Here is an 11,587-nt window from a genome sequence, read left to right as displayed (position 1 = left end):
TCATTTGAGACGGAGAAGAGGAGGAGTACTTCCTCTGAATCCTCATAAACTCATCCCTGAGTTGATTTAGGAGAAGGAAGGGGGAAGGGAGGGAAAGGGAGGCTGAAGGGAGGAAGGAAGTAGGTAAGAGCCGGAACTGTTAGTTATCAATGAACCAATCAAAAGAATCCCTTATTACCGAAGGTGGGAACTCCACAAATCAGGTCTGGATTTATGGTTGGACTGATTGTCTAGACTTGAGGAGGTGGTAGAGCAAATGCTAACGATGCAAACTTAAATTTCTGTTCTGCATACTCCTCCCCACCCTTCTCTCAACTGGTGATTAAACATTTACCAGTACACCCATGAGCCCCCGCCTCAGTTTCCTCATCAGTAACTAACATCTTTCAAAAGGTTGTTGCAAGGATCAAATGAGATAATATATCGGAAAGTTTTGAAAAACCTTAAAACACTTTAGAAATGCTGGCTATTAAGTAATTTCATGTCTTAAACACTTTTTTTTTTTTAAACCTTCTCCACCTCCTAAGGGGGGGGAAAAAACATAAAAAAGTAGAACCAGACTTGGGTAGGGCTCAATTTGAAATGACTTTATTTTGCAAGCTACTTTCTTAATAATAATTCTTTAATGTTTGCAAAGTGCATATTTATGCCTTTTATCTCATGTGATCCTTTCACTAGCTCCTCATGACAGATATTATTATCCCTAGTTTTACTGGTAATGAAACTGAGATAGGTTAGCTAGTAAATGGCAGAGGCAGAATTTGAACTCAGATCATCCTGCCTCAAAAATCATTTTATTCATTATATAACTTTGCTGTTTCTTCGCTTTCTTGTGGACCGTTGGGTGATTAGAGTAACTTAGAGTCGGAAAAATTCTTTTTTTTGAGTTCAAAAGTGACCTTGGATGTTTACTGGCTGTATGACCCTGGCCAAATCACTTAACTCTGCCTCAGCTCCTCATCCCTAAAGCTGGGGAAAGAAATGACAAACTACTCCAGTATCTTTGCCAAGAAACCCCTGATGGGCTCATGAAGAGTTGAATGCAACAGTTTTCATGTAATGATATCTATTCTAGTTTGTTTTTACTTGTGTAATTACAGGACAAATTGAATTTCAAGTTGGAAAGCAATAACAGACAGGAGAGACTGTTCCAGTATCTATGGCTGTGCCAGGTAAGTGATGCTGAGGTGGAGAGGAGCCGATTCCTCTGACAGATTTGCTGGGTGCCCTCAGAAATGATTTTGTCCTCCCTGGTCCATGGTTCATCTTTCAGATGTGAAGATCTGACAAAGAGATAGAGGTCAGGCCCCATCTAGGCCTTATCTTTATTATTTCCTTTTCAGGTGGATGTCTTTATTATGAAGTACCTACCAGAAATTTGTCCTACTCTTGTGGATTTTCACCTTCCCCCGTGGACTGCACTTTGGCAGTTGTTTCTCCTTACCTAGTTCTGCCAGTTAATACCCTGTTAATTACAGTCTATAGCAGTGATGGTGAACCTATAGCATGGGTGCCAAAGATGGCAGGTAGAGTGCTCTCTGTGGGCACTGGCACAACCCCTCCTTACTAGAAAGGCAGAGGGGCTTGGGTGGTCCCTCCCCCTCTCCACTGTGCCTGAGGACATTTTTTCACACCACCCACCCCTCTGCTCACCAGGGCAGGCATACCCAGCATGTGATGTGAGGGGGGAGGGGCAGGGCATTTATCTCTAAAAGGGTCCCCATCATTGGTCTATTGAAACCACAGGGAGACCCTACATAATAACACAGTTTCAGTAACTAAAGAATATTTGAGGCTGAGCTAAAGTGGGGGTTTCAAATATATGGTACCTGGTTATAAGCTGCTTGATCATTTTAAGTATTACTCACAGTTACTAGGAGGGAGATTAATTTTTTTAAACTAGATTTATTTTTAATTTGCATCAGGGGGAATGACCTAGGTAACATGAAAGCCAATTAAGTACAGATGGAGCTTGCCTTTCCTAATAGATTTCCCCTAACTTCTAGTGCCTTCCTTCCTATAGTTGTATTTCAACTACTTTATGTGATTATTAATTTTATGTTTCTGCTGTATATATTTCTGCTTATGGGCAACCAGGTGGTGCAGTGGACAGAGTCCTAGGCCTGGGTTCAAATCTGACAGATGTGGAGCAAGTCACTTAAACTCTATTTGCCTCAGTTCCCTCATTTGTAAAACGAGCTGGAGAAAGAAATGGCAAACGACTCTCGACTCTCATATCTTTGGCAAGAAAATCCCAAAAAGGTCACAAAGAGATGATTGGACAACAGAAAAAACCTTTGTGTGCTGTATGTCCTTATCACCCTAATTATTGTGAACAGGGATTCTTTGTCGTTTTATCTTCATCATCTTGCACTGCACTTGATCACAGGCGGTTAATAAACTGTTTTTTGTTAATGATAATGATGCAGACATGGATAAATTAAGGCTCTAGAACACTACTTTTTGGGGGGCTTTTTCCTGCTCAAAACCCTTCATTGACTTGGGATTGCCATTCCCTGACCTATCTGATTCCCGGCTTCCCTCGCTGCTCCTTGGCACTGTGCTGTCTTCACATCATGCCTCTCCCCTGGAACCATATCAGTCCTCCTAAACATCCTTCAAAGTCGGGTTCAAATACGTCCATAAAGCCTTCCCAGCCATTCCAAAGTGACCTCTCCTTCCTCTCAATTTATAACACCCAGAATTTAGAGCTGGTAGGGTTTTGGATCAGCTAGTCCTCCTCCAAGAAGAATTGGTCCCAGTCTGCAGGGAGTAGTAGTTTGGGGAGAGGAAGAGTGTGTGTGTGTGTGTGTGTGTGTGTGTGTGTGTGTGTGTGTGTGTGGTGGGTGGAGGGATATTGCAAATAATGTCCAGCTGCTAGAGGACAAAAGGACAAATCCTTTAGTATATTCACACTGTGATACCACCTCAGGTTATGAAAATATATAAATATATACATTTGTGATGATTGTGTGTAATAGCAACTGTCAGTGATAAACTGCCTTTTGCTTTTTTATTTATTTTTTATTTTTGGTAATAGATAACACTCGCAGCTTTTAATCTTTTTTGCACTCCTGTTTCTTATAAGTAGAAAAGCCATTTTAGATGTAATTTACTGGTAATTTCTTTTGATCGGTTTTGTACTTTTTATAACATGCTTCTCGGGATTTTTTACTCTAGGAATTACTTGAAAATTACTATCGATTTTTCCTCAGAAGTATCTATCCATTTATTTTGCTTATTTTACTTTATGAAGAATTGCCAAAGAGCAGTTTATTCTTATTTACAATCCTTTTCCTTTTTGCCGTATGATCTATGTTTTAAGAAGCAGCCACCATGACATGAAGAAGAATCCAATCTGAAACAAAATGAGCTTTGCTTGAAAGAGCAGCATTCTTTTTTGTGTACTTAAGTTAATTGATACAGTAATTTAATCATTGAACTGCTGTTCACATTTCACATTTAAGTCACTTAGCTTGATTTTTTCTTCTTCTTTAGAATATCGAGGCTGATGAGCATTTAAATGGATTTGTTTGCAGCACTTAAAAAATAGCCACAAAATTGATTGCATCATGACATCCATCAGATTTTGCATTCAGATTTAGTCCATTTATTTTGAAGCTTCCCTAAGGAAAACATTCTAGATTTAATACTAAGTCACCTGCTGGCTGTTCTTTTTTTGCACACCAAATTCAGAGTAACACAGTACCTTTCCTCAGACTCTTCCTTTCTCTGTGTCTCTCACTCGGTCTTAGCCACTTGCATCCCCTGCCCTCCTGTTTTATCCTTACTACATTTTTTTAAGCTCAGGTAATTTTTCCCTTCAAACTGACTGCTCTGTGATTACAGCACTGACCTCTGTCCTTGCAAGACTTGCAGCCACTCTCAGGGGCAGCTTCTAGTACTTTGCAAGTTGGCTGGCAGGGATTATTTCGCAGGCCACGAAGCCCCTGACCTTCACCAAAGAATGGATGTCTGCACTGCCCATAAATTCCTTCAGCCTAGTGATGGAGAGCCTCAGCTCTGCTGCCCACTGTACGAGTCAGAGTCCATGACTTCTGGGCAGAGGACAGGTAATTGAGGGCTGTATTTAAAAGCCACGCGTTCTAGGCCCACATGGCTTAATCTCCTGGTAGAGGGGAAAGCATTCCGGTTTGGGACCCTCCACAGTGTTGGGCCAGAAGTAAATCTGAACTGTAGGAATGAGAATCTGGGGGTGGCTTTATGGAGATTAGAGGGCACCTTACCTGCTATTTCCAAAGTGCCATGGCTGTGCTCTCTGGCAGCATCCTCCGTCCGACTTGTCTGATTAAGTATCCCAGAGAGAGCTTCTATGGCTTCCCAGGCTCTCATTACAACAGTAATGTAATGCTGATTGCCATGATTTTCAAAGAATATGTTAAAAGTGGAATTAAGATGAGATGGATTAATCAACACCCTTCGGTTTCCAAGTTGGCTTTTGACTTTTAGTCTATAAACCAAGCTATCCATTTCAAGGCCACGTGAGGGGACCGAGTGAATTTTAGTATTTTTTAAAAGATCAAAAAGTTAAGTTTCCACGGGTATTGACTCAAAAAATTTAAGATTTTGGTGATACTGTTTTTAATTTTTGAAATGTCTTCATTGGTGTATGTGTGGTGTTGTTTTTTTAACTTCCCAGATCAAGGAAACAGAGCTGGTAAAAAATGAAAACACAAAAGAAAGAAAAATCATTGGAAACACGTTCTTCTGTGATCTTTATTTAACCAGATGTGAATTGTGGAATTTAAAAGAAGAGTCGTAACACTGAAGCCGGGGTAAGAAAATGCCACGAGGGACATCCTAGAGAATCTTCAGTTCGGGTCTGCTCTTGGTAAGAAAACCTCAAATTAAAGCCGTGCTGAACTTTTCTGGCACCGGGATCATTAACGCCAAAACAGAGTCTAATTGGAAAGGAAATTTCAATGTCCATTTATTCAGCAAATTACGACGGAGCCCCTGCTATGAACAGTGTTTCTTTAATCACACTTACTGTGGTCCCAAGTCCTCTACTTTACCCATTCTTTTAAATAATGAAAATTAACCCTTAAATAAGGTAGAGTTCACTTAAATTTCGGGGAGCTAAATAGTATTTCATGAGGTGGTTATCGCCTGTTCTTAGCCACAATATTCTTATCTTTTCAGCAGCCTCTAGCTGGAAGCCTCATAAAAGCCTGTGAAACATAAAAGCCTGGAAACAAAAGTGAAGAAAAGCATGATATTTTACAAGCGTAGACCTCAGTACATTGGTATTATGAGATAATGTGGATACCAGTCTTTACCTGCACCATTTCCCCACGCTCAGCCCAACAGATTTTCCAGAAGCCTAATCAATTTACGTCATTCTATTATTTGACTCTCTTTTAAAAACTATCTTCCATCTTAGAATCAATACTGTGTATTGGCTCCAAGGCAGAAGAGTGGTAAGGGCTAGGCCATGGGGGTCAAGTGACTTGCCCAGGGTCACCCAGCTGGGAAGTGTCTGAGGTCACATTGGAACCCAGGACCTCCCGTCTCTAGGCCTGGCTCTCAGTCCACTGAGCTGTCCAGCTGCCCAGCTGCCCCCCACAATATCATTTACAATCAAGCCCATTACCATGTAGGGAATTCCTCTTTGACTTGGATTTCAGTGGCATCTCCTCTATGACAGTGACAAACACCTTTGGTAAATACATGTCTCCCTGTTTTATACTTTATTGATATTAGTGATCAGTCATCAAAGAAAATGACTTCTATTCAGTAGCGTCAAGAATCTTGCATGATTTTGTTGTGTTTAGAAGAGACATCTGATAAGAAGTGAGACTTGGAAAATCAAAGCCCAATTAATGACCCCAAACTTCTCCCTGAAACGAAGGCACATCTTTTTTTTAATTAATAGAATGTATTTGCAAGTGTCTCCGCTCCTTCCTCCCCTCCCTGAACCCCAGAAGGCATCATTTGGGAGACAGATATGTATACGTAAATGATCTCTCTCATGTTTCCATTTTCTAGTTCATTTTCTGGAAGTGGCCCTCACAGTTTATTCTTCAAGTATTACATCTGTAAGCTGTATATGATGGTTCTACTCACTTGGTCGCTCATTATCTTGTGCAGTTCTTTCAAGGGCTTTTTAAGCATTAGCCTGATCATTGTTTCTCATGACGCAGTAGTATTCCATCACAATCATATGCCACCTTTTGTTTGCCCGTTCTCCAACTGACGGGCATCCCTTCGATTTCCAGTTCTTTGCCTCCACAAGGAGAGCTGCTGTAACTGTTTTGGAGCATATAGATTCTTTTCCTTTCCCCCCAATCTCCTTGGGAAACAGACCCAGCATTGTTATCGTGGTGTCAAAGGGTGTACACAATTTTCTAACTCTCTGGGCATAATTTCAAGCTGCTATCCAAAATATTTGGATCAGTTCACAGTTCCATCAACAGTATATTAGCAAAGACAGCTAGATGGCTCAGTGGAATGAAAGCCAGACCTAGAGAGAGGAGGTCCTGGGTTCAAATCTGGACTCAGACATTTCCTAGCTATGTAACCCTGGGCAAGTCACTTAACCCCCATGGCCTAGCCTCTAATGCTCTTTTGCCTTGAAACCAACACACAGTAGTCATTCTAAGATGGAAGGCAAGGCTTAAAAACAATAAGTGTACTAGCATCCCCATTTTTCCATATTCCCTCCAACATTTGTCATTTTGCCCCTTCCTGATTTTAGCCAATCTTGTGAGAGACGATATTTCAGAATTGCTTGGTTTGCATTTCTCTGATAAGTAGTGATTTAGAATATTCCTTCATATACCTAAATATGGCTTTGATTTCATCATCTAAAAATTGTTCATATCTTTTCCCCATTTATCAATTGAGGGATGACTTCCATTCTTATAAATTTGACAAAGTTCTCTATGTATTTTAGATATGAGATGCCTATCTGAGATGCTGTTTATAAGATTTCCTCCAAAATTTTCTGTTTTCCTGTTAATCCTGGCATCATCTATTTACTTGTACAAAAGCTTTTCAATTTAATGTGCTCAAAATGATCCATTTTACCAGTGCTTTCCATCTCTTGCTGATCCACAAATTCTTCTATCCATAAATCCTTGTAACAGTTATAATTTAGGGGAGACTGAAGCAGGTAGAAATTAGTTTCTCTCTGCAAGGAGTATTATATTTTTAGAGGTTTATTAAAAGTTAAGGATTTAAGAATATACAAGTAAGAAAAGGCACATGCCAGGTGGACCATAAGGCCCACCCAAAATTCCACTCACATCATGAGGCACATCTGTTTGCCAGCGGAGACAGGAAGTAAAGAGATCCCACTTACGGGGAAGACCCTTTAAATAAAATTTTGTTCTCATCCCAGGTGAGAATTCAGTGAGATTAGAGGGCATTCTGGGAGCTAGCAAGGACTCCTGGGGAATGGAGTCCAGAGTTCAAATCTCAATTTTACATCCTTTAGGTACCCATCTTTTTATAATTCCAGTTTTCTACTTCTTGTGGTATGGCCGTGAGTAGTCATGGAATATCAGTCTTGAAAGAACTAAAAATGAAAATTACTTAGAGAGCAGTAAAGTACATGATGGGTATGTATTTGAGGGGCTGTTTATTTGTACTAGAGGGGGTAAGACTTTCAGTATAGAGAGGGGGAAAGAGAGGAGAACCCCCCCTTCTCAAAGTGGGGTTCAGGGGACACAGCTGATGTTTAAGGTGGGCTCAGAGAGAGAAGAAGGGGTTTTGAAGATTTTCCCCCTTCTGCCTTCCCTCCTTAGCTAAGGCTACTCTCCCAGATTCACTCTTGTCCTTTTTGTCCCCCCTCCACTGCTCGAGATCAAAAGGTCTCCCCTTGATATGTTCACTCACACTTGTTCACAGCTTGGGGAACAGATAACTATTAATGTCAACTCAGAGTAATACAAAGAAGAACTAGCAGGGAAAGAATGGGAAAGGAAAGTGGGAAAAGGGGGTCCCTGTCTCTTTCTAAAACCCTTTTCCCTCCCTCCTTGAGTTTGGGGCAGGGGGAACTCAGGCCCTGGAAGCCTGAGCCCCCTGAGTCAGGTTGACTCACCCAGGGTTTGGCCCCTTGGCCACAGTTCAGATTCAGGCAACAGGAGCTGAGGTAAAGTCTGACAGAGATATAAAATATCTTTCTCAGGTTTCTCCTTCAATAGTCCTTTCAATTGGGAAATGTTGGGGGAGGGGGAAGATTTCCAGTCACCAGCAGGAAAGGTGGGTAACCCTCAGAAGAAAGTCTTTTTCAGCCTTCTCTCTTTGGCTTCTCCCAACTGAGAGACCAGCTCCTCCACCAGCCAGAGTCTTCTCCTCCTCCAGATTCCAAACTCCTGGGGCCCCTCCTCCATCGAGATGATCAGTTCCACACAGTCTTCATCCTGGCACTTTTCTTATGTGCCAGCCTCTGTCACAAATCCTCCATTTCCTGTTGTTCGCTTGGTGCCACCCTGGCCCACACCAGTTACTTGCCTTCTATGCCCATTCTAAACTATCTATGTCACTTATTATTCCCATATAACCCCCCCCCCCCAAATAATAAATCTTATCCTAATCTGTCTATTTGCTAATCTAAGTTCCTATCTTATGCTAAGACTGAGTTGTGGGAAGAGAGTTAGGATTATGTGCCAACAAAGTTTTACAATATATCAATTTCTTAATACAAAAGTCATTCCTATTGCAATCAATATAAAATGTAAGTCTTAAGTAAAATTGAACTATCCTATGCCTTATGTAATACTAATTCCAATGTAACAATTCATAATAATTATATGTCTGTGTGTGTGTATATATATGTATATTTATATATATACATATATAAAGTTGCATCAATTGAAATCTGGTTTATGCTGTCCCTATGTTACTTCTCTAATTACAACATTGCTTTTTCCACCCTAAACTACTCTGTCCCTGTCTGTTAATGGTTACCATTTTAACTCTCTCCTTTCTATCTATATTAGTGGATTAGATCGTTATTATGCTATATATGTACATGTCTGTTATTTGTACACATTTACATATGTCACATGTTATTTATATACATATATACATCTTCTGATAGTAGAGATTTGTTTACAGATATATAACTTATGGCCTGTCCTTACTTACGGCATAGCCCTTAATATCAGTGTGAAATTTGTTCGTGTTCTAGATGCGTCGTGGTGGATGCATACTTATTCCTCTTCAGGAAATCCACTTCTCATGTTGCCTGAAGATTTCTTCTTCATTCTTCCTGTGTAGATTCCAATGTGCATGTGGATGCAGTTCCCTATATGTGAAATTAATGTGATTGGCGATTAATCTTACATGACCCATTTTCCTGAAGTTTATTCCCATAATGTCTTTGATTTAAAGTTCTTTCCAAGTTGTCAGTGTGTCTTCCAGCCTTTGGTGTTGCTTGAAGTTTGTCACAGGTCTGTATGTTTTCATCTTTACAGGATACATACTTGCCTGTCGTCTCACCTTGAAAGATGATCTCGGGTATCCAGAACTACAGGATCATGCATGTGTGTAAGATTAACATGTGCGTGCATGTAAGAGTGAATATGTTGATGCATGTGAGTGAAACTTTATACAGGATGTTTGTGCCATCTTCATGTGTGCAAGTGAGACTTTTTTATGTAATGAATGTAGATATCTTTCTTAATGTGTGATTGTAAGGCAATTATTATATTCCTATGTGTTTGATTGTAGAGATTAATGATATTTTAGTCTGTGTTTGAGATGGAGATTTGCTTACATGTTTACTAATTCTAAGGGATTCTAAATCCACCCAAATAAACTCCCAGATTTCACAAGGAGCTACTTCTCCTGTATTTCACTATTTCCTGATCTAACTAACCCAAATTTATACTATCTGAATTGGGCATTATTCTGTTTTGGTTTCATGCAATAATTTTTGTTTGGGTAAGATGCTCCAATAGCATCTTGGATGTTTCCCATCTCTAGTTACTGGGATTCGTGGACTTATCTCAGTTTTTATTTTTATTTTTTTCCAGCCAGAGATTGTCATTATGGGCTTAGGTGTTTTCCTGATTTGATGAAGGTTTCTTCATGGATCATGTGTCAGATCTTATGCCTAGTAGCAGTCTGGGTTCTTATAAGGTTTCATGTTATTTGCTACCCTATAGAACTCAAACCAGTCCTGGTACCAAGTCTTCTCAATAGATGGTATCGGTTGTGTTATGGGATGCTCAAGGTTGGATAAAGTAGATGTAATCATAGCATTTCATTGCCTATCTCTTCTTCAGTTTGTTCTCTATCAGATTACATCCAATTCAGTGGCACTGTCCCCTAAGTCAGATTTCTTACAAATTCTTCATAACTACTGATTCCTGCCATATACAGTATTTCCTCTAGTGATAAAGAGTCCCCTATGTTTTCAATTGCTTCACAAGAATCAGAATCAGAAAAAAAAAAGTTTGTTCTGAATTCAGGTGTTCACTATGCCAGTTTGTGTCCCACTCATCCAAATCTTTGTGAACTTTATCATAGAGCTTCTAGTACTGAAAGGGTTCTTGTTCTTCATCACTGTTTTGGTCAACTATTATTGTACCATTTGGTACTGAATCATCTGGATCAGAGTCTGACTCTTGGTCACTGATTTCTGTACTCTCCATGTCTTTCACTAGCTTTTGTCCAGTGATCTGTTGTAATTCTGTGTCAGGTGTTGTTAAATCAGGTTTTGTGTCTTGGTCTGACCCTATTTCAATGATTTATATATTTCCCAATTCTTTTTCTAGCTGTTGACCAGTAATATGTTCTAATTCTGTGTTCTGTGGTGACAGATTTTATTTTTGTGGGTTTACTGCTTCCTGAGGATCTGCTATTATGTTAACAGAGTGCACAGGTTCTAGTTTTTCTGCTCCCTCCTGTGAATCTGTTGACATAGAAACCATTCCCTCTATGGTGGTATCTTCTGGGAATGACTTCGCTACAGATTCACTTTCCCCTGTATCAGCGAGATCTTTGTAATTCTGTTCTCCCACTTCTGTCCCAAGATATGGCTCTGGAGTCTCTTGGAAATTAACTATTGTGGTGTTTACATGCACAGGTTTCCTATTATCATCAGAACCTTTTCTTGCTCCATGGTTTGTAATGCACATGTATAAATAGTAGATGTTTCAGGCTCTCCAGATATTATAGTGTAATCTACCCCTCTTCAGTTATTCCACCCTCATTCGATGCACTATTATTAACGAGCTCTGTATCACTTTGGACCACTGCTGTCTGTGAGCTAGCAGCTTGCTCAGAGTTTGTGTTTGTGTTCATTTCAGTTTGAGAACTGCTTGGATGATGTTTCATTATCAAAGACTCTTCTGTTCCCATTCCCTTAGATTGTTTTGCAGTCTCTGGTTCAGGGAATAGACAGTCATTGGAATTTTGGTATTGATCTGTTCTAAACCTATCCCCAGAACTGGTGTCTTTGAGCGTTATAGGATTTCGTGGGTAAAAGTCTTTGGCTTTTGGATTTAAGTTAGTTCTTCCCTCATTTGTCTTTCTTTCCCCTCTTAGATGTATAAATATATCAGCTTCAAAGTCTCTTGCAACAATGTCTCATTTGGCTATCTTGTCAGAATGG

The 11,587-nt window shown here is 40.0% G+C and overlaps 1 long non-coding RNA gene across 3 annotated transcripts in view; it reads left to right on the top strand.

Annotated features, from left to right (window-relative positions):
• Positions 1–11,587, top strand: part of LOC103099043 (uncharacterized) — a 64,825-nt gene that overhangs the window by 616 nt on the left and 52,622 nt on the right. For 2 of the 3 annotated variants that reach the window (XR_001628454.2, XR_008917959.1), the window contains exons 2-5: positions 1,101–1,172; positions 2,098–4,073; positions 4,661–4,852; positions 9,444–9,803. This is a non-coding gene — a long non-coding RNA (uncharacterized LOC103099043). Of the gene's footprint in view, positions 1–1,100; positions 1,173–2,097; positions 4,074–4,660; positions 4,853–9,443; positions 9,804–11,587 lie in introns of those variants that run through there. The other variant, XR_008917958.1, reaches the window with a different exon arrangement.

Source organism: Monodelphis domestica, chromosome 3 (assembly GCF_027887165.1).
Source record: "Monodelphis domestica isolate mMonDom1 chromosome 3, mMonDom1.pri, whole genome shotgun sequence".
NCBI lineage: Eukaryota > Metazoa > Chordata > Mammalia > Didelphimorphia > Didelphidae > Monodelphis > Monodelphis domestica.
Note: the sequence above shows the minus strand (reverse complement) of the source record. Positions and strands in the feature narration are given on the sequence as shown.